Source organism: Malaclemys terrapin, chromosome 25 (genome assembly GCF_027887155.1).
Source record: "Malaclemys terrapin pileata isolate rMalTer1 chromosome 25, rMalTer1.hap1, whole genome shotgun sequence".
Taxonomy (NCBI): Eukaryota; Metazoa; Chordata; order Testudines; family Emydidae; genus Malaclemys; species Malaclemys terrapin.
In genome coordinates, this window is record NC_071529.1 from 8,955,594 (window position 1) to 8,976,404 (window position 20,811).

The 20,811-nt window shown below is 45.6% G+C and overlaps 1 protein-coding gene across 9 annotated transcripts in view; it reads right to left on the reverse strand.

Annotated features, from left to right (window-relative positions):
* MAPT (microtubule associated protein tau) overlaps positions 1-17,548 on the reverse strand; it is a 90,987-nt gene extending 73,439 nt beyond the window's left edge. For all 9 annotated transcript variants that reach the window (XM_054014191.1, XM_054014188.1, XM_054014186.1 and 6 more), the window contains exon 1: positions 17,472-17,548. The gene's annotated coding sequence lies outside the window, so the exon portion shown is untranslated. The remainder of the gene's footprint in view (positions 1-17,471) is intronic.
* Between the last annotated feature and the right edge of the window lie 3,263 nt (positions 17,549-20,811).

Below are 20,811 nucleotides of genomic sequence, written 5' to 3' on the forward strand. Positions count from 1 at the left end.
CTTATAGCGCTGCAGGGATGGAGCTGCGCTGCTGCAATCCTTAGTGAAGACACTACCTATGCCAACGAGAGAGCATCTCCCATGGGTGCAGGTACTCCACCTCCCCGAGAGGCGGCACCTACCGTAGACCCAGCCTACATTTCTAACTGGCCTGCATCAGAGGTTGCAATTGACTTCCTCTTGGCGTCTATTCAGAGGACAGACGATCGAGGCTGCAGGCTGCCTTAATGGAAAGAAGCCGAAACGGCAAATGGCTGCATATATTTTTTTTTTTTTTAGTAGACAGGCTCAGCTGGCTCTCGTAGGCGAAAGAGCAGCACTTACAGCTAAGCTTTTAGTGTAAGCCCATCATTTCTATCCAGCATAACCCCCCCTCATGGAGAAGTGAATGACAGACTCAAAATTAAGACCTACACTTTAATCAACTGCAGTAATGGGGCAGGGGGAGAACCAGAACAATTGATAACAGATATTTTACACTCTGACTAGCCTGGGAAAAAATACAATTAGTAACACCCCAAGCATTGTGTGCTTTAATGGATTATTATCCCTACATCCACCACTCACTTCACAAAGACTTAATTTGGATAAGATGCTATCTGCTTCTTTTCTGCAGCATTTAATTGCCCAGTATGGGTTTGTGATTTGAGTGAACTAAAACCATACTATGCATCCTGGATATCCTTATATCGATATTCTAAATGGGGGAAAACAATAGTAGGTCATTCTCAATGTTTTATAACACACTCACTCACGAGAATTTTATTGCATAGACAAATGTTCTGAAGCATCGTGGGTGATTAACAGTTCAATATTTATCAATATGAATAGAAAAAACACAGGAGGTAGGTTAAAAAAAAGGTTTTCAACAGATGCTTAATTACATGGAGTGTTAATGAGTTGGAGAAATGCAGGCTACAGGTGCTGCCGAGAAACCATGAGACCACCAGTGGGACTGGGTGGAGCGGTAGAGAAGAGGGGTCAGTGCTAGGCGAGAGGTGGGAGCTGAGGTAGGATAACAGAGCAGCAAAGTCACTGAACTAGATTAGAACTGGATCAATTTATCAATGGAATAAATTAGCAAGGAGGGGCATCAAAGAACAGACAATGGGATCACACTTCAGGGTATGCATGCATAGCTAATCATTTAGTTCAATGAGGATTAGAAACTGTATTTGCTCCTTTATTATTTTTTGTAACAAGAAGACCCAATCCAAACCAGACCAAGGCACAGGACAAGAAGGTCTTCAAGTAACTAAGGACAGAAGGCAGAGTCAATAAGAATTTTATATTTACAAGATGTCCATACTGATGTAAGATTAAGCATGCCCTGTCTCCGCAGATGGTCCTTCGAGTGTCGGCGATTTAGATGATCAGACAATTGGAGGGTATCCTTTGCTTGCATGGTGTCTATTTTATAGATCCTGACTAGCAGAATTACTACGAAGCAGGACCCCAGAGTAATTCATATGGAAATATAAACACACCAGCCAATAAAACTGCCATTCTCTAAATAAAGATACCGTTGCTTTACTCTTCGATTGCACGACCCAAGTTCCCAGGTGCTGATTACCCTCACCTTTTTTAACTGGCCATTTTAATGTTTTTTGACCTTACCAAAAGAAAACAAACACACACCACCATCCTGACAGTGGGTTTTGTATTTACAGAAAAGAAAAAAAAAAAAATAGGCTTTCAGCTAAAATTTTTTGCATGCAATTCATTCAGCACGTGGACCAGCTGCAGTTGGTACAATGAAAATGATATCCCCCAGAGCTTCTGTCTCGTCTTTTGAATGCAAGTGTATACTAGAGAATAGCCAATATGGTCAGAGTGAATTTAGAACTTCCCTGTGCTTGTATATTCAAGCCAGACCCTCACTATTACTTAGATGCACATATTTTCAATATGAGACAAGGTGGGTGAGGACATTTTTTATTTGATCAACTTCAATAAAAGAGACAAGATTTTGAATTCCACAGAGTTCTTCTTCAGGTAGCTCTTTAAAACACACACACACACACACACACACACTGCAGTCAGGCTCTTTGAGGATTTTTAGCTCTGTAAGCACTAAATTCAGCTCTGCTGTCATGCATGCTATATGTATGAAAGAACAGCCTGCTTTAGACCCTTACTTCCAGCTTTAAAATACCGTTTTCCCCACGTCTCAGGTTACGAAGGATCCACTCATGCTGTGTGTATAGGCCCACAGACTCTTCCCAGGATCAGTAAGCAATGGCTGAAATAAATTGGTCCTTTGAGGCTTCAGAAAGGGCTCCTCTCTTAGTCATACCACAGCAGCACAGATGCAGACTGTTTAATTCTGAGTGTCAGAAAACGCTTGGACCACACCCATAGCCATGGAGTTTTGTTTCCCGAGACAAGAAACAAGGGGTAAATTTAGTGCTAGTGAAAGATGCCAGGTTCTGTCCTCAGAACAGACATGGGATGAGCAGCAGTCCCCCAGACTGTGCTCTGAGAGCATACTTTACACAGGGTATGGAAGGACCAATTCTATGGGATGAAGACAGAGAGAGTTAGTTCTTGGCGTCTCTGCTGAGACTGCCGATGACGGGATCTTTCAGAACCAACTGGGATAGCAGTTTTTGTGATGAAGACTCCTGTAAACTAGAAATGGAATGAGATTCACCAAACTCATTCCACACATCCCACTGAACAGCCATCAGATAATATGGATACAGTTTCATCTAGGCAGGGTACACATATGGCTTTTACCTGCTAATGAGAATTTCCCAATACTAATCTATTTCAAACCACTCCGTCACCACCATCAGGGGAGCACTTTTGTTCAGAACATGATCATGTCACTCGATCATCACGCAGGATTCTCTTGCTTAGTTGAGTGTGAAAAAAGTGTAAGAGGGCATGCAGGGAAAAGTGTGCAAGATCCCTGTAATTTAATACACGATTTGAGATGCTTATTCTTGAAGTTACTTCTATATCATCTAAAATAGCTAAGGAGCAAAATAATTCACCAGGATATTCAGACAGTGGGTGAAATCATGTTCCAAAAAAAACCCCAAAAACAAAAACAAACTTTAAATGAGGACTAAAACTACAGTACTTGGAGCTAAATTCTGCCCTTCAGTTGGAACTGTAAATGCACATCCAAGGGTGGAATTTGGCCAGAAGTGAATCCCAGCCCCGAGCTCACTTGCATCTATGTGTCTGATGAGCTATCAAAAACCACCGCCACCACATAAGGTGCTTTATAAGCTTTGAGGCAGATCAGCGTGAGATTTACAGTTCTCTCATTATAAAACCACAAAACCTGCGTTTAAAGAGTCAGGGTCAGACTCTCAAATCCACAAAAGAAATTCACAGCAAGAGCACAAGAGCCTAGACCAGCACCAACACCCTTAACTCATCCTATCATGCCCATAATCCAGAGTCTGAAGGTAATGAAATACTTAGCACCGATATAGTGCTTTTCAACCACAGATCTCAGAGTTTTACAAAGATGGGTCAACATTATTGAAGGAACAATCTCATTTTTTAAAAATTCGGTTTAAATTTAAATAATATGCCCTCAAATATTTAAATAATTCCTTTTTAAAAGATAAAAAAGGGCTTTTCTGCTGCTCTTTGATGTACACAAGATCTTTTCAGCAAAGGGAAAACTTTATGAAAGGGGGGGGGGGGGGAGAAGTGAAACTGACTATTCACAGAGGGCGATTATACACAAAATAAATGGAGATATATAGAAATAGTTTTTTCCTCTAACCTGAGCTGTATAAATCTTTGGCTACTTGTGACACTTAAAAAAGATGGACAAGTGTGATTTTTAAATTGAGGATGCTCATTTAACCATAATGTCCAGATGCACAATCATAATACAGAAACCACAGCAGGAACCTGTATCCCTTTAAACCCATCTCACATTAAATTTCACCTGTCACCATCCAGCTTCCAAAACATACACGGACAAAGAACACACTCACTTTGCAATATGCAACTCAGGCCAGGAACATCCTGTTGTCCAGAAACCCAGGCCAAGCAAATTCACAGCCTAGACAGGCAAGCTGCTGATCTGCACTGCAAAAACTCCTGGCTGCTTTCGTACTTAACCCAGCTTCCCTCATTCAGGTAGCTGTAGACCCCTACGTAAAACACCTCAGTGCTAGGAATGTCACACCCTGCGGCCCCAAAACAGATTGAGCCCCTCCACAGAAGTTCCTACTGTCTATTGGACAAGAATTGATTCAAATGGGAATGGGAGGAGAAGGGATGTATTTTTACATAGGAAAGTAAGACCCTTCTGCTTTAGGGTGGCAAAACAGAAAGTTAAGTGAGCTTTAGGTTCTCTTCCCTTTCCTCCTCTGCACCTGAGGCTCCCACCCCGATGCACCTTCTCTCAGACTTTACCCAGTGCCCTGTTTAACCCTCTCTCCCCACCCATCTCCTCCTGGGGAGCCAGCTGCCCAGGGCCGCTGCAATTCAATCCTGCTCCTCTCTCCAGCCGCCCGCTTCTCGGCAGCCACAGAAGATTCCAGAACCTTCCGAGCCCATCGACCCCAGAACCTTCCTGTCCCCAACATCTCGCTCTGCCTGTCCGAGGGTCACCCAACGCATTTTATCTCACTGTCTGAATAGGAAAGAGGTAGAGACTCACTCCACATGTAACTGGTTGGCTGGAGGCCAAAAGTGAGAGCTGGCCTCCTGCCTGAGCGTAGAGAAGCTACAGCGACTAGAGAAGGCAATCAGTTTGCTTGCCCTGTCCATTACTTTGCTAGCTTCTTCTAATACAGCTTTTTCCTTCGTACAACTACTTCAATGTTTAACAAACCCAACTCTTTCTAGCTGCCAAATACAAATACAGAAGACCAAGATTCAATTCACCTTAAAAAGAGTTTCCCAGACTGATGTAAAAGTGTGTATGTAGTCACAGGCGCCAACTTTCCTTGGCACCAGTGGGTGCTTGCGCCCCTGGCCCCGACCCACCCCAACTCTGCCCCCTCCCTGCCCCTATTGGACCCCTCCCCAAATCCCAGCCCTGGCCCCGCCTCTTCCCCGAGCGCGCCGTGTTCTTCCTCCTCTCCCTCCCACCGCTTGCCGCGCAAAACAGCTGTTTCACGGCGCAAGCGCTAGGAGGGAGGGGGGAGAAGCAGGACTTGGTGGTGTGGTCAGGGGAGGTGAGCTATGGGGGTGGCATTTTCGGGAGCTGCCAGTGGGTGCTCAGCACCCACCAATTTTTCCCCGTGGGTGCTCCAGCTCCGGAACACCCACGGAGTCGGCGCCTATGTATGTAGTTGAACTACACTGCATGAAAAACCCAACAATTTACATTTAATACAACCTTCACCCCAACAGATCTCAGAGTAATTTACAAATAGATACTGTGTATGAACCACATTTTTCCAAAGGGCCACTTTAGCTACTACTGACATGCACAGGAAACAGCATCAGCTGTTTAACAGGACATAACACTACACAACTATTTGGGACAGGAAGTGAAGAAGAATCCCAGTGAGAAATGAGGACGGGTGGAATTTTGTTTTGGAACAAAGCCAGGGCTCTTCTCTTAAAAGATCCCATCTGTCTTTTTGTAACAATTCCAAGTAGTCAGGACCTCTACTTTTAAATCTCATCCAAACGATATGGAGCACACAGGACAGATACACACTTTACCCTTGTTAAAGACAACTCAACTTTGGTGGGAGAAGGGATGCCATTTAAAAGGAATCTTGTCCGATAAAGTTTTTAATATATATTTATATTTATTTCTCTACCTGGCATGACAGCTGCCACCATCAAATTTTCAAGCTGAAATAATTTTAAAAAGCCTAAATTTACTTTTCCCTATTTATGCTATGGATTTGCTCTTTGCATTTCACTCACATTGGAGAATGAAAACCAAGAAGTCCGTTTCCCTTCTGCATATGGCCAGTTGCATTCTCATGAAGGAGTACAGCACATTTGTCTGAGTTTCAAACACAGTAGGAAAATGTGCAATGATCGGAGAATAGCTAACATCACACCGATATTTAAGAAAGGGGCAAACAACATGACCTGGGCAATTACAGACCTGTTAGTCTGAGCTCAGTAGTATGCAAGGTTTTAAGAGCAAATTGTGAAGGAAAGAAGGGTTAAAAGGTTCAGAAGGGTTAATTCAGCGAGGTAAAGGGGATGTAATCTAACATTGACTTACCAAAGGTAGATCATGCCAAACTAACCTGACTTTTTTCTTCAAGAAGAAAACTGATTTTTTTAGATAAGGGAAGTGCAGCAAATCGAATATATTCGTACTTCAACAAAATGGTCACAATACCACATGTGGAATTATTTGTTAAATTAGGGAAATGGAAATCAGTATCAGCATTGTAAGGTGGATAAGGAATTAGCTAAAGGTGAGAAGGCAACAGATTGTGCTGAAAGGTGAATCATCAGCCGGGAAAGGTTACTGGCAGAGTTCCTCAACGATTGGTCTTGGGATCAATCTTCTTATTCAATATTTTTATTAATGACCAAAAAGCAGAAGTGTGCTAATGAAATCTGCTGATGACACTGTGGGAGGCATAGTCAGTACAGAGGAAGATCAGATTGTTACACAGGAAGATCTGGATGACTTTGAAGACTGGAGTGACAGAAATGGAATGAAATTGAACAGTAGAGAGTGTAAGGTCAGATGCTTAGGATCTGAAGAACTTCTACTACAAGCTGGGGGCTCATCAGCTGGAAGTAACAAAAGGAGAGAGACCAGGGCATGTGGGTTGATCACAGGATCACCATGAACCACCAAGGTGATGTGGCTGTGAAAAAGGTAAATGTGATCCTGGGATGTGTCAGGCAAGACATTTCCAGTGGAGAGAGGGAAGTATTAATGCCACTGTACAAGGCACTGGTAAGACCTCACTTGGAACACTGTACAATTCTGATCACCAATGTTCAAGAAAGGGGAGTTTAAACTGGCGCAGGTGCTGAGAAGAGCTATAGGACGATCAGGGGAAATGGAGGGCCTGTCGTATGAGAGGAGAAGGGAAGAGCTTAGCTTGTTTAGTCTTGCAAAAGGACAGCAAGAAGGGATGCGATCACTCTCATTAAGGAGGTAAATACCAGGAAGGGTGAAGAGCTATTGAAGCTAAAGGACAGTGGTGGCACAAGAACAAATGGATATAAATTGGCCATGAACAAGCTCAGACTGGAAGTTAGAAGAAGGTTCTAACCATCAGAGCGGGGAGGTTCTGGAACAGGTTCCCAATCAGAGCTGTGGGGACAAACAACTTAATTAATTTTGAGAGAGAGCTTGACGAATTTGTGAGCGCAACTGTATGACAAGGTTGCTTATGACGGTGGGAGGTAGGGCTCAACAACTGGGGCTCACTTCTGGTTTATATCTTGTGTACCTAAAGTTCATGAGTCAGGGTTTCAGCCAGCCACTGGCAAGGGTCACAAAGGAATTTACACACACACACACGTACATATTCTGGGAGGGATTTTCTTTTTTAAAATCTCTTCCTTCTGAAGCATTAGGGATTGCCACAACTGGACTGGAGATGGGACACTGGGCAGGGTGGGCCAAGGCTCTGAGGTGACACCAGGCATTTTCTTTCTCTCTCAGGTGCTTGGCTGGCTGGTTCTAGCTTACATGCTCACGGTCTGGCTGATTGCCATATGTGACATTGGGAAGGAATTTTCCCCCAGGTCAGATTGGCAGCGACCTTGGAGTTTTTCCACCTTCCTTTGCAGCATTCACATGCAGGTCATTTGCCAGGATTATCTGGGTATATCGCACTTAAGTATTCCCCTGTCACTACAGGCGCCAAGGGCACTGGTGCACCTTGGTCCCTCCTACTCTCTTCCTGTGGCACGTTGTGATGGGATCCCTGGGTTGCAACCTGGGACTGTGGGACCACTGTGCCCCCTTAACTCACTAATCTGGGCTGTCTCTCACAATGCCTTACTAGTGACAAGCAGCAAACCCCTCCAGGTGCTGTTTCCACTCAGTACAACCGCAGGTGGAGCCCCACACCCAGCTAGATTCACACCCCAGCCGCTCACGAATCACACAGAGAAAGGCACCAGTTTATCCCCACAGCTCCCAGCCTTGTACCTATACTGTCTGGCACTGCTCACGACCCTTTCTTGAGCAATGCAAGTTTATTAATTGGTTCTCCACTTCAAAGGAAAGTGGACATACACCAGACTTTGTAACCAGGGCAGATTTACCAAGCGCTTCAGTCAAACTCCCTGGTAAGGATAAACATTTGAATAAGTTTAATATCCATCTTTTGTAATTAATAAGTGATTATAAGTGATAGACAAAAGTCAGGGTAGTTACCAAAAGAAAATAAAAGATAAGCACACAGTCTACATTCTCAACCTTATTAGACTAAGCAATATCTAAACTAAGCAGTCTCTCTCACCCCACTGGATACTGCAGGCTGGGTACAGTCTTTCATATGCAGCCTCTCCGTTAGCTGAAGACCAGTCTCGTCAGCTCCAGTGTTCTTGTTGTCTTCAGCTTAGGTGGGGGAAGAGACAGGACCAAGCGAGGGGCCACTGTGTTCTGTTTTATACCCTTATTCCATGTGCTTGGAGAACATAAATCCAGGCGTGTGTGGTGAACATTGCTGAGTCCCCAGGCAAGGCTGAACAATTCCTCTGATGTGGCCTCAGGCCAGTAAGTCATTATATTACAACTCACTGGCTGGACAATGGTTATTGATGGTTGACACCTGCCTGGGCATTGGTTACCTCCTTTTTTGTTGGCTCTGGGGATCTAATATCTGGGTGATTCTCCAACTCACAGCATATTTTAGGGACAACCATACAATACACTCTCATAACTTCATCTGCATTAAAGATATACATATGTAGCTAGAACAATGGCTTTCCATAACCTTTCCCATGATATATTTCACCTAAAGCATACCATGTAAAGTAACAATTATATATAAATGATGAATATGGGGGTTACAGGGCGCTCCCCCAAGGTATAGACTGTCCCACACATACTAGACTAGTCTCCTGTGGGTCTCATTTCCATTGTTGGGTTTACTGCTGGGTGGGGTGTGGCCTGTGATATACAGGAGATCAGATTAGAAGGTCTGGTGGTCCCTTCCAGCCTTAAACTCGATGGCTTTTTTTTTAAATTAAATGAAAAGACAAACATTTCTATTGATCATCTTTTGAAAGCTACTTTTAGCAAAAAAACTTGCAACTGCGGGCATGGGAGGAAGGGGTCAGCCTCCATGGCCACTGAAGTTACCAATGAAGAGACCATTTAGCGCCAACTACATTGGGGGGCTCCTTTAGCTTGGCTATAAGTCCCACAGCCATCCCATCAACTTATGCTTCCTCTGCATTCTTTAAATACTCTGCATCAGAAACTGGAAGCAAAACACCACCATGGATACTAGTCTTCATTATTAACGATCATGTTAGACTGTTTTGGGAAAAAGATCAGTGGATTGATTTCTGATCCACATGCAGGTCTCGTTTTAGTGAGTGCACGGCAGAGAAAATACATTAAAGTTGTAAATGTAGTTTTAAATTTTTTAAAAAGTAAGGGACATCTTTGGGATTGGACAGGGGACGTTGTTGAAACTGAGTCCCTCCCTCCCAACCAATCAGATTATTTTGGGGGTAGAACTGTGGCAGGGAGCAATCTTGGATGAGCAGAGAGAAAGAAAAGCAGCTCTCTGACTAGAAATTCAGCTGTGGAGCAGAGAAAGACACCTGGGAGGAATCTTACACTTTGAGAATGGGATGGGACAGGGACGGAGTGGGGTTGGGAGACCAATAAGATAGGGCTTAGGAAAAGCATAGAGCAGTGGAAGGAAGTCTCTGGGGGACACAGTTAAGGGGCCAAAGGAAGCCAGAGAGGACTATTGGTAGAACTCAGGAAGGCTTAATTAAGCCCAAGTGAGGAAGTTTCTACCCAGCAATGACAGCAGGCTCTGTTCTGAAGTTCCAATCTATGGGAACTCTCGCTCAAATGACTGGGAGACCCAACCCAGGATCAAGTTGGCGTGGAGGGAGAAAGAGGTCAGTTAACAAGCTTAAAAAAAACATTTTCATGGGTTTTGGGGTTGGTTGTTTTGTTTTATGTTTTAATGACAACAGGTTGTTGGGATTTAAAACATTCCCCTGCAGGGTTTCAGCCTGAATGTTAGAATACTGCACAAAGTGAAATTGACTATACAAGCTTAAATTGACCAGTGTGTTTCCATTGAGCTAAATGAAATGCAAAGAGTTAAACAGAGAGGAATAAATTAGAGAGTTTTAAAATTATTCTTGTGTTAATCTCGGGTTTCATTAGTAACGCAGGTAAGGAAGTTTGTTTTGTGGGATTAGCCCAATAGTGTCCCTTTTTAGGATTCCCAAGGAACCTCAAGATCTTTGAATGAAAAAAAAAAATGTTATATACCTGCAGAGTTTGAACACATTCACTAGCCCATGTTTCAACACAGTAGCCCTGGGCTAGTGAATGTATTAAAACAGGTGACAAAAAATAAAAAAAATCAGTCAAAATACAGAGCCACGGGAACAGAGATGGCGCTTAGGTTTGTATTTTTATATTACAGTAGCAATTAGCGGTCCCATCCAAGATCAGGGCCCCATTGGGTACGTACATAGACGTACTGCAGCAAGTTGACAGTGTCTGCCTCAACATTCACGAGCAGCACTTGCCCAAGGACTCCCTACCTTTGCAGTACATTCGATAAAGACAATCCAGCACAGAAGTCGTGCAAAACCCTCAACAACAGTTATCTAATCTAAAAAGCAATGCCAGGTGCTGTCACAGCTACAACTAAGAGCTCTTCAAAATCTCTCGGAGGGTGGGTAGCCCAGCCCACTCAATGAACCAGTTTGTGAAACTAACCTTCAACTAAATAAATGTTTTCTGATCAAGACTGACAGATTAATCTACAAGGTTTCCAACCTGTGTTTAAATGGGAGCGGGGAGGGAAGAGAACAGAGAAATGCCCATTAGAAAAATACAGTTAGCACTCCCCTCCACCCTCCTAAGACATTACTGTTCCTCTTTGCCTCGTGATCTAATTTTCAGCCATTAGTAAATGAAAAGTATCAGGGGGTAGCCGTGTTAGTCTGTATCTACAAAAACAACAAGGAGTCTGGTGGCACCTTAAAGACTAACAGATTTATTTGGGCATAAGCTTTCGTGAGTAAAAGGAGATTTTGTTCTAAGATTTGGCCCTGGGTGTTCCTTAGCAGCATTTCACCAAAGTAATGAATAGGGGTGCCCAACGCATACATCCAGATGGGTGCACGCACGCACACAATCCTCCATCAGACAACTCAGTCAGGAATACTTGCATGTAGCTGAAAAACCCCAGCGAATTTGTTACGCTAACGTTATCGTCCATGAATACAGGCTTTCAGAAGAAAGTGCAAAACAGGCCCGTGATGATAGCAACCCACAACCCAGCTCACCAACATTGTAAATAGCAGCCCCTCCCCCACTCTTTTAATGGTACTTCTATCAGCACTCAGCAGACCGCAATCCTGAAGGAAGCCCAGACTTCTAAGGGTGGATTTAATTACCACAGTTTAGCAATTTGCTCTCCTCTCCGGTACTACAAAGTACCAAATGCATCTGAAGTAATGAAAGCCACCAAGTTAAACCAGAGCATAAAACAGGGCTGCTGGCGGCCACAGAATACTAGGACAGAGTCTCCCAAGACAGCTAGGAAGTATTCAAACATTTCCAAAAGCAGAATTGATGAGACCTGGATGAATGATAATATAAGGATCTGCCATTTGGTTTTGTAAACATGAAATGAAAGGGGGGGGGGGAGGGTTGTCAAAGCAGGCAGGAGAGAGAGACACAATCACAAACAGCTGGCCTGAGTCTGCTCCATATTCACCTTCAGAGGTGCCATCACTGCAGCTATGTATTTTATTCATTTCTAACCTGACAGCAACCCGCACGACGAGATGAGCAGACCCATGCCCCTTCCCAAAAGCCACAGCGGAAGGGGAAGCCAGAGTGTCACCTGTCCAAAAATAGCTTTAAATAAGAGTCGCTTTGAAACACCGAGACACTGTTGAAATGCTGAACTTGCATTTTACACACTCAACCAGGGCACAGTATGGTTTGGTCAATACACCTTTGCCAGAAGGAGGGATGGAATATTGGGACCAAAAGGTTCCTTAGGAGATAGAGAATAGCGGGGGAAAACGAAGCGAACCTTGGTCACAGAGATAGTGTACTGGGGTTGAATAGTGAGGTTGGTTGTTCTTTCTCTTCAGGGGATAATGAGAAGTATGGGTTTAGTGCCCGAAACATATGGGCAGACAGAAGAGAGGCTGAGAACACCCTCTTTAAAAATCTGCAAAGCCCGGTCCCTGGAAAAGTACATCCAGCCAACACAGTTCACAGTGGCATGCACAGACACCATTAATTCCCACCTCCCGGCAGCCAGTTGCCCAGAGCTCCTGCCCTGAGCTGCCAATTCAGCCTTCAGCCACAGGAGGATTCAACAGCAATTCACAAGTATGGCACCCCAGCACAACTGCAGGCAACACCAAATTTCCCCTCCATCCCCACCTCATGCCCCATCCAGAAGGGGCATGGACCACACGCATTCGCAGGAGACACAGGGCTTCCCAGAAAACACAGGGTTCCAGCAGCCCTCAAAGCCTCTTCTTTCCTCCTCTCCTCCAAGCATGTAATTTAGCAGCAAGACTGGGGAGAGATGGTAACAGACTGGGGGAGGTGGGGCAGGGGGGCACAGTGGAAGGGGAATGAGAACAGAGAGCCCTTGAGGAGAAGGGATGCCAGGAGGTATTGAACACACCTTCCTAACAGCCCCAACACAAAATTCCACACAATATTACATATTTTCAACACAAGAGAATTTGAGGTTCATGTTGGTAATTAGTCAAAACGTTCAGGAAATTTCATCGCCACCAACGGCTTTTCACGTGGCTGTATTCATGCTTAGCTGTGTCACTGGACTTCTCCCTGAATTACATGTTTAAATTCCCCAATGCAAAAGATTTCTTTAAAAATGATGAAATGAAAAAACCTACTCTGGTCATTACTCCCCAGATCTCCTTTTCATGCTTTCATTTTTTAAACTGTTCTTTGCTAACTCAGAAACTTGGTCTATGACACTTAAGTTTTTTTTAAATAATCCTAATAAGGACCAAGAGAGCTGATGCTACCAGAACTATTGCTTTGACTGTAAGTGCTTTGGGGCAGGGATCCTCTTTTTATTCTGTGTTGGTACAGCACCTAACACAACGTGGTGCCTGGTCCATAACTGGGGCTTCTAGGAGCTACCACAACACAAATAATGACACTACTGCACATTTAGGGAGCACCCACACTGACAAAAATTGGGAACTTTAATTTCCTGGGGTTCTGCTCCAAGCCAGTAGCAGCGGAAATAGTACAGAAAGGATTCTAGTATTTTTACCACTCTCTCATCTAATCCACTTCTGATTGAGGCTAGAGGACGTAATGGTATAAAAGCTTGAGTCCTGCCTACACTACAGTCTCCACCATTGCTACCAAGAGTGGTGTTGCACCCATTGAGAATTACGGGTTCTGGTTTTTCTAGTGTAACTAAGGTCTTGGACTGTAAACTCTGTCTTCTTATGCATTATGGATTTTAACTTCAGATAGGACCATTATAATCCTTTTGTCTGACTTCCTGCATAATAAAGGCCATAGATCAACACTCAGAAGTTCCTGCATAGAGCCTAGTGACCTGTGGGTGAACTAGATCACCTTTTATGAAGACATTCAGCTCTGATTTAAAGACCTCAAGTGATGAAAAAATACACCATATCCCATAGCAAACTATCCCAAGGATTAATTACCCTCATTGTTTCTAATGTAATTTTTTCTAGCCTCAATTTCCAGCCACTGGATTTTGCTATGCCTTTGTCCGAAAGATTAAGGAGTCCTGTAGTATCAGATATCTTGCTCCTTATGTAGGTATTATGTCCAGTGATCAAGTCGCTCCTTAACCTTCTCTTCAGTAAAATTAATAGACTGAACTCTCTAAATCTCTCAGCCTATTTGGGACTGATGGGCCCTGCTATACTACAAATAGTACCTTATAAAAAGATGGAACCTTTGTCAACCATGCTCACTGTTGATCTGAACGGAGCGGTGTGTTGTGGGATCAGCACTCACAATGAACGACAAACATTGTGTCCCATCTAAATTTAAACCCTAAAGGCTAAACTAATTTAAGAGTGACGAGACAAAAGGAGTTCAATAAGGGTGAAAACCACTTATGCTGCAGCTAGGAAACAAAAATCCCTTGGCTCCTGCATAGGAGGAAGTTAGGGTGACCAGATGTCCCGATTTTATAGGGACAGTCCCGATATTTGGAGGTTTTTTTTAAAAAAAAAATATGGGCTCCTATTACTCCCCACCCCGTCCCGATTTTTCACACTTGCTACCTGGTCATTCTAGAGGAAATGCAGAAGCCACCTTCACATGCATCTTTCTTTCCAAACACCAGCTTTCATGCATCACTAAGCCCCCAAGGACAAGGGTAAGAAAACCCAACCCAACACATGTACAGTATTTGTAAATGGCATGGATTACCTCCCCAGCTATCCAATAGCTCATTTAGAAAAACACCGTGTAACGTACAGACAATTGAACTGCCAGCTCAAATTTGTCCTTACGTACCGGGGAGGAGGAATTAGAAAGTGTCTCCATGGATTTTTATTTTTAAATTCCAGCGGAAAAAGGTTTTTAAACAACCATTCCTCCTGTGATTATTGCAACACTTAGAACTGGAAAAATGAAGCTGGCCATAAATAGGAATGAAAATTGTCAAGTTCATTTTCATTGTTCCACCACGAGAAATAAAAAAATGCAGAGTACAACTGCATAGTGAAAAATAAGTTAGATTTAAGATTCTGAGCTTTTATAATCTAAATTATTAGTAACCAAGGTAAAAAAAATTCTGTGTGTGTTTTTCAAATTGATAGCATGCTTTTAAATGGAACAAAGTAATTCTCTTCAGTGAGTTTCTTTTCATTCCATTTGAAGAGTTATTAAACAATCAATTTGTATACTGTACAGGTAGATAAGTTAGAGCTGCAAGGAAGCATGGTCCATATAGATTGCTAGAGTAAAGACGGCTTAGCTCAGTCTTACGGCACATTCTTCTAGTCGGTTCATAAATAAGGATCAGTTTTGGTTGCAAATGGAGTTGTGCCCATCACAGGGTAAGCAAATGGAAGGAGAAACCCCCTTTGGAATGATGGCAGCTGCCCTCCCAGAGAGGAAAGGCTGGACTGCTGTGGGGTTTTTTATGCAACTAATATATCTAGAAACACTCCTCTTCCCTACCTCAACCCTCACATGCACCGCCACCCCCCCACCCCCCCCATTCTCTCTTAGGGAGCAGAATACAATTAGAATTTGTTATTCCTTGATCACATAAACTCATTAATTTAGGTGTCTAATCTAGACTAGGTGTGACACATTATATTTACTACAGCAATGTCAGTGCCAATCTCTGTCAAGGGTTTTCCGGTTTGTGAGCTGAAAACTCAAAATAGGGGGATGCTCAATGAGGGAAGGAAAACAACCTTGCGTGACTCAATGTCCAGAAATGGGGGAGAATCATGCCCCTGACTAGTGTAATTCTGTGCACTCCGAATGATCCAAAGGAATTTGCAGTGTAAAAATAAAATAGGTAATAAAGGAGATGGCATGTCAATTTCAGCATGCTACAGAAATTACCTCCCTAAAGGCGAAGAATGCAACTACTGGTAGACAAAAGGTTTTTCCCCCCACCTTAACTATAGGGATATACCACAGTCTTCACCCAATCAATGAGAATTGTATTATGCATCCATATATGCTGCCGTAGCAGGGGCGTGACCAGATGCCATATAATATACTCAAATTTTTACAAGACCCATTTCAGACAGCTCTTAAGAAAAAGCCCGTAAAGACACAAAATAATTACGCAGAAAATCCTAGTGAGCCTAATGTCTCTGTATCTTCCAGAGAAAGCAGACAGAAGTGCAATACCTAGAAGGGATTTTTGTCTGTCTATTGTGTTCCTGCTCATGACGGTTACTATCGTTATCAATTACATCAAATAAGGTGACAGACACTTAAAATACAGGGGGAAAGATAAGGTGCATTTTTCCCCCACACTCCAGTAACACCAAGATTTTAGAATTATGAAACGTAAAAAATAAAAAAAATAAAAATCACATAATACTGACTTGTGCTGTGTAACAAAGCAACACAACTCTTAGACTACATGACCCAAATAGCCCTCCTTCTAGCCCTAATTTTATGATTAAAGGAGATAGTGACCATGCACAGAATACCTTTTACTTCTTAAAATGACAATCTGATTTTTTTTAAAGTACCCCCACATTAAACAGGATCTTCTCTGTAATGTTGAAGATATGATGAACTGCAAAATATGGCACCTCAGATGTGAAAAGGAAAAAAAGCCCACCCTTTCTCTCTCCAGATCCACACCTACTGCAGTACCCACAGACAACCTATCATTTGCCATCACCCCCACAATTAAAAGCAGTCTCCCAAACAGGAAACCAAACCTGCCAGCAGGAATGAGATGGGGGCAAGGATATATAGAGAAACGTGGGAAGGAGGGAAAAAATAAAAATTCCCCTATAAAATGCACCTGCAACCCTAGAGCAGCAACAGTGGTTGCAACTTGCAGCAGGGTGGGAATAAAGCATCCCTGTGAATTACATAAAATAGAAGACTGCTTTTAAGAAACCCCCCTTGGCAATTTAAAAAGCCAAGCCACCACACACATTTATCCCCAAATAACGTTGCAGCTGAGTTTTAATACACAAGCAAAGGAAACAGTGACAGAAACCTCCATTCCCTGAACATCTCATGCAACCAAACCCACCCTTTAGGTTCCAGCAGAGACACACCCCTACCCCATTTTATAATCAAAGTCTCCACTGAATACTGGGGGAAGAGGGGTGGGAAGCAGGTACAACAACAGAAAAGCACCGTTGCTGGAAATTAAAAAAAAATCTAGTTTGCAAAATACGTGGCGCGTTGGGATTTTTCGGATGCGGGAGGGGCCACAAATCTCATATTCTGCAACCAGAAAGGCAGCTGGATTCTGCAAATTTAAAAAAAAAAAAAAAAACCTGTACAGGTTCCCCGTCTTTTTTTTTTTTTTTTTTATTATTATTAAACTACGGTGAAGGCAAAGTGAATAATGCAGAGAGTGCATGGCAGCCCACCAAAGTCACTGCACGCACCCTCCACCCCTGCCTCCCCCCACTCCAAAATCCTTGCAGTGCACACACACACCCAACCCCTTGCATTGCATTGCATGCAACTCCCCCCACCGCTCCAAAGCCCGTGCATTGCAGTGCATTGCATTGCATGCACCTGACCCCCCATTGCATGCACCTGTGCCCTGCCCCAAGGTCTGCAGGTGCCCCCGCTCCCCCGGGCGGGGTTTGCATTGGGGTGGGGAGTCCCGGGCGCTTACCTGCCGCTGCGGCTGCTGCAGGGGGAGCTCGCTGGAGACGCGCAGCGAAGCCGGGAGGAGGAGGAGGAGGGGCGGGGAGTGACAGGAGAGAGCGCGCGCCCAGGCGGGGAGGGGGGGCCGCGGCCGCGAGGCGGAGGCGGGCGCGAGCGCAGGCTCCGGAACCTTCGCCGAGAGTGCCCGGGCCCTGGGGCGCCGCCAGAGGGAGCAGCGGCGCGCGCAGGCGGACAACGACCACAGCCTCCTCCCCTCCGCGCACTCGCAGGCGGGGGAGGCGCATGCGCCGAGTCGCCGCCAGCGGGCGCAAGCGTACAACGTCCCGAGCCCCACTCACTGACCGGCCCCCCTCCCTTCAGAAGCGCATGCGCGAGGCCGCCGCCGCCTGGCTCCTTTGAGGGAAGAGAATGTTTCTCTGGAGGGAACACGCGTCCCGAGGGGGGAGGGGCGGAGAGGCGAGGGGGCGGGGCCAGCCAGTAACCCCGCCCCTTTCTTACCCAACAGAGGGAGACCGGCCAGTTATCCGCTTGCCCGCTTTCCCCCAGACACCCCCATGGCCGCCCCCCCCCGCGCCCCCCCCACCGCAATTATCTGCCCCCTTCCCTCCTCCCAGCGCCCCCCCCACCGCCATTATCTGCCCCCTTCCCTCCTCCCAGCGCCCCCCCCACCGCCATTATCTGCCCCCTTCCCTCCTCCCAGCGCCCCCCCCACCGCCATTATCTGCCCCCTTCCCTCCTCCCAGCGCCCCCCCACTGCAATTATCTGCCCCCTTCCCTCCTCCCAGCGCCCCCCCCACCGCCATTATCTGCCCCCTTCCCTCCTCCCAGCGCCCCCCCCACCGCCATTATCTGCCCCCTTCCCTCCTCCCAGCGCCCCCCCCACCGCCATTATCTGCCCCCTTCCCTCCTCCCAGCGCCCCCCCCACCGCCATTATCTGCCCCCTTCCCTCCTCCCAGCGCCCCCCCACTGCAATTATCTGCCCCCTTCCCTCCTCCCAGCGCCCCCCCCACCGCCATTATCTGCCCCCTTCCCTCCTCCCAGCGCCCCCCCACTGCAATTATCTGCCCCCTTCCCTCCTCCCAGCGCCCCCCCCACCGCCATTATCTGCCCCCTTCCCTCCTCCCAGCGCCCCCCCCACCGCCATTATCTGCCCCCTTCCCTCCTCCCAGCGCCCCCCCACCGCCATTATCTGCCCCCTTCCCTCCTCCCAGCGCCCCCCCACCGCCATTATCTGCCCCCTTCCCTCCTCCCAGCGCCCCCCCCACCGCCATTATCTGCCCCCTTCCCTCCTCCCAGCGCCCCCCCCACCGCCATTATCTGCCCCCTTCCCTCCTCCCAGCGCCCCCCCCACCGCCATTATCTGCCCCCTTCCCTCCTCCCAGCGCCCCCCCCACCGCCATTATCTGCCCCCTTCCCTCCTCCCAGCGCCCCCCCCACCGCCATTATCTGCCCCCTTCCCTCCTCCCAGCGCCCCCCCCCACCGCCATTATCTGCCCCCTTCCCTCCTCCCAGCGCCCCCCCCACCGCCATTATCTGCCCCCTTCCCTCCTCCCAGCGCCCCCCTGCAATTATCTGCCCCCTTCCCTCCTCTAAGTGTCCCAAGACACCCCTCACTGTACTAGGTGCCCCTCAATTCCTCCTATCACCAGACTTAAGAAACCGCTTGCAATTTTGAAAACAGTTAAAGCCATAGCACAGACTGGGTTTTAGTTAACTACCCATTTTTACCAATTTGGCAAAACCATCTCAAGTTCACACACTGAAATGAAGGCAAACTTGGACCAGAACCCAGGGATCCTGTCTTTTAGCTTTTTGTTAGCCACTCGAGTATTCTTCCTCAGTTAAATATATATAATAAAATGGGCTATGGTTAAAAAAAAAAAGATCTGATCACAATACGACAGCTTATGAGGCATTTTCCACTGGCTTTCCACTGCTATTTCTCATTATACAGTCTCTTTTCTCCTTTCAGTACCTCCATCAGAAATCTGCTCTTAGATCACATGCTCTCTTTTGATTTGCACCTTAATGATTATCAAAAATAAATAAATAAATAAAGTTAACACCTTGGGCCATTCTCACCAAAGAATCCTCTTGCAGCTTCTCCACTAAATCCAATGACAAAGGATAAATAGCCATGTAATAAAAGGTAATAATTCCACTGGGGGAATCGCTGTTAAATTCAAGTGCAAGAACCTGAGTGAGTTGTCTCTCGACCATACAGTGGAATTTGCTTGTTGCCTATTTGGATGGATGGATGGATGGATAAATAAATAAATAGAATAATCATCAAGATCCTTTCTTGAACACAAACATGTGCAAAACACTAAAGCTTTGTAAAGCACGAGAGTTAGAGTTTTCCTTATCCCACAAGCCCATGAACTACTGGGGAGCGTGGAGAAAGCAAAGGATGGGGCCAAAGAAAAGCAGCAGAGGCCAGTGTGTTTGTGTGATGTATGTAGCTAGTTATGTAACGATCATCACTTTTGTTTTCTCAAAACTGCACCTTCATGTTTCTCAGGAGCCTTCCTGTCTGCAGGGGTAGGTACCACAAGCTCAATCCTGCAATGTGCTGAGTCTTAATCTAGAACCAGGATCGGCAACCTATGGCACAGGTGCCGAAGGCGGCCCGCGAGCGGATTTTCAGTGGCACTCACACTGCCCGGGTCCTGGCCACTGGTCTAGGGGGGCTCTGCATTTTAATTGAATTTTAAATGAAGCTTCTTAAACATTTTAAAAACCTTATTTACTTTACATACAACAATAGTTTAGTTCTATATTATAGACTTATAGAAAGAGAGCTTCTAAAAATGTTAAAATATATGACTGGTACGTGAAACCTTACATTAGAGTGAATAAATGAAGACTCGGCACAGCACTTCTAGATCAGGGGTCGGCAACCTTTCAGAACACGGTTATAGCTCTAGTTAAGCACCCCCTGTTGGCCACTCACCAGATTGTTGTGAAGGAAATCCCAGACTGGATCCTCAGGTGTTTTAAATTAAATTAATGGAGATATCCCATCTCCTAGAACTGGAAGGGACCTTGAAAGGTCATTGAGTCCAGCCCCCTGCCTTCACTAGCAGGACCAAGTACTGATTTTGCCCCAGATCCCCAAGTGGCCCCCTCAAGGATTGAACTCACAACCCTGGGTTTAGCAGGCCAATGCTCAAACCACTGAGCTATCCCTCCCCCTCAAGTTTCCCAGGGTCTCTGCAGGCTGCGGCACTGTTTACCCCTTGACATCTCTGGCACATGCCCTGGTCGCTGACTCTCAGTCTGTTAACCCTTTTCAGAAATGAATCCTCTCAGGCCCTCTAACTTAGACCCAGGTCCGGTGCAAGAC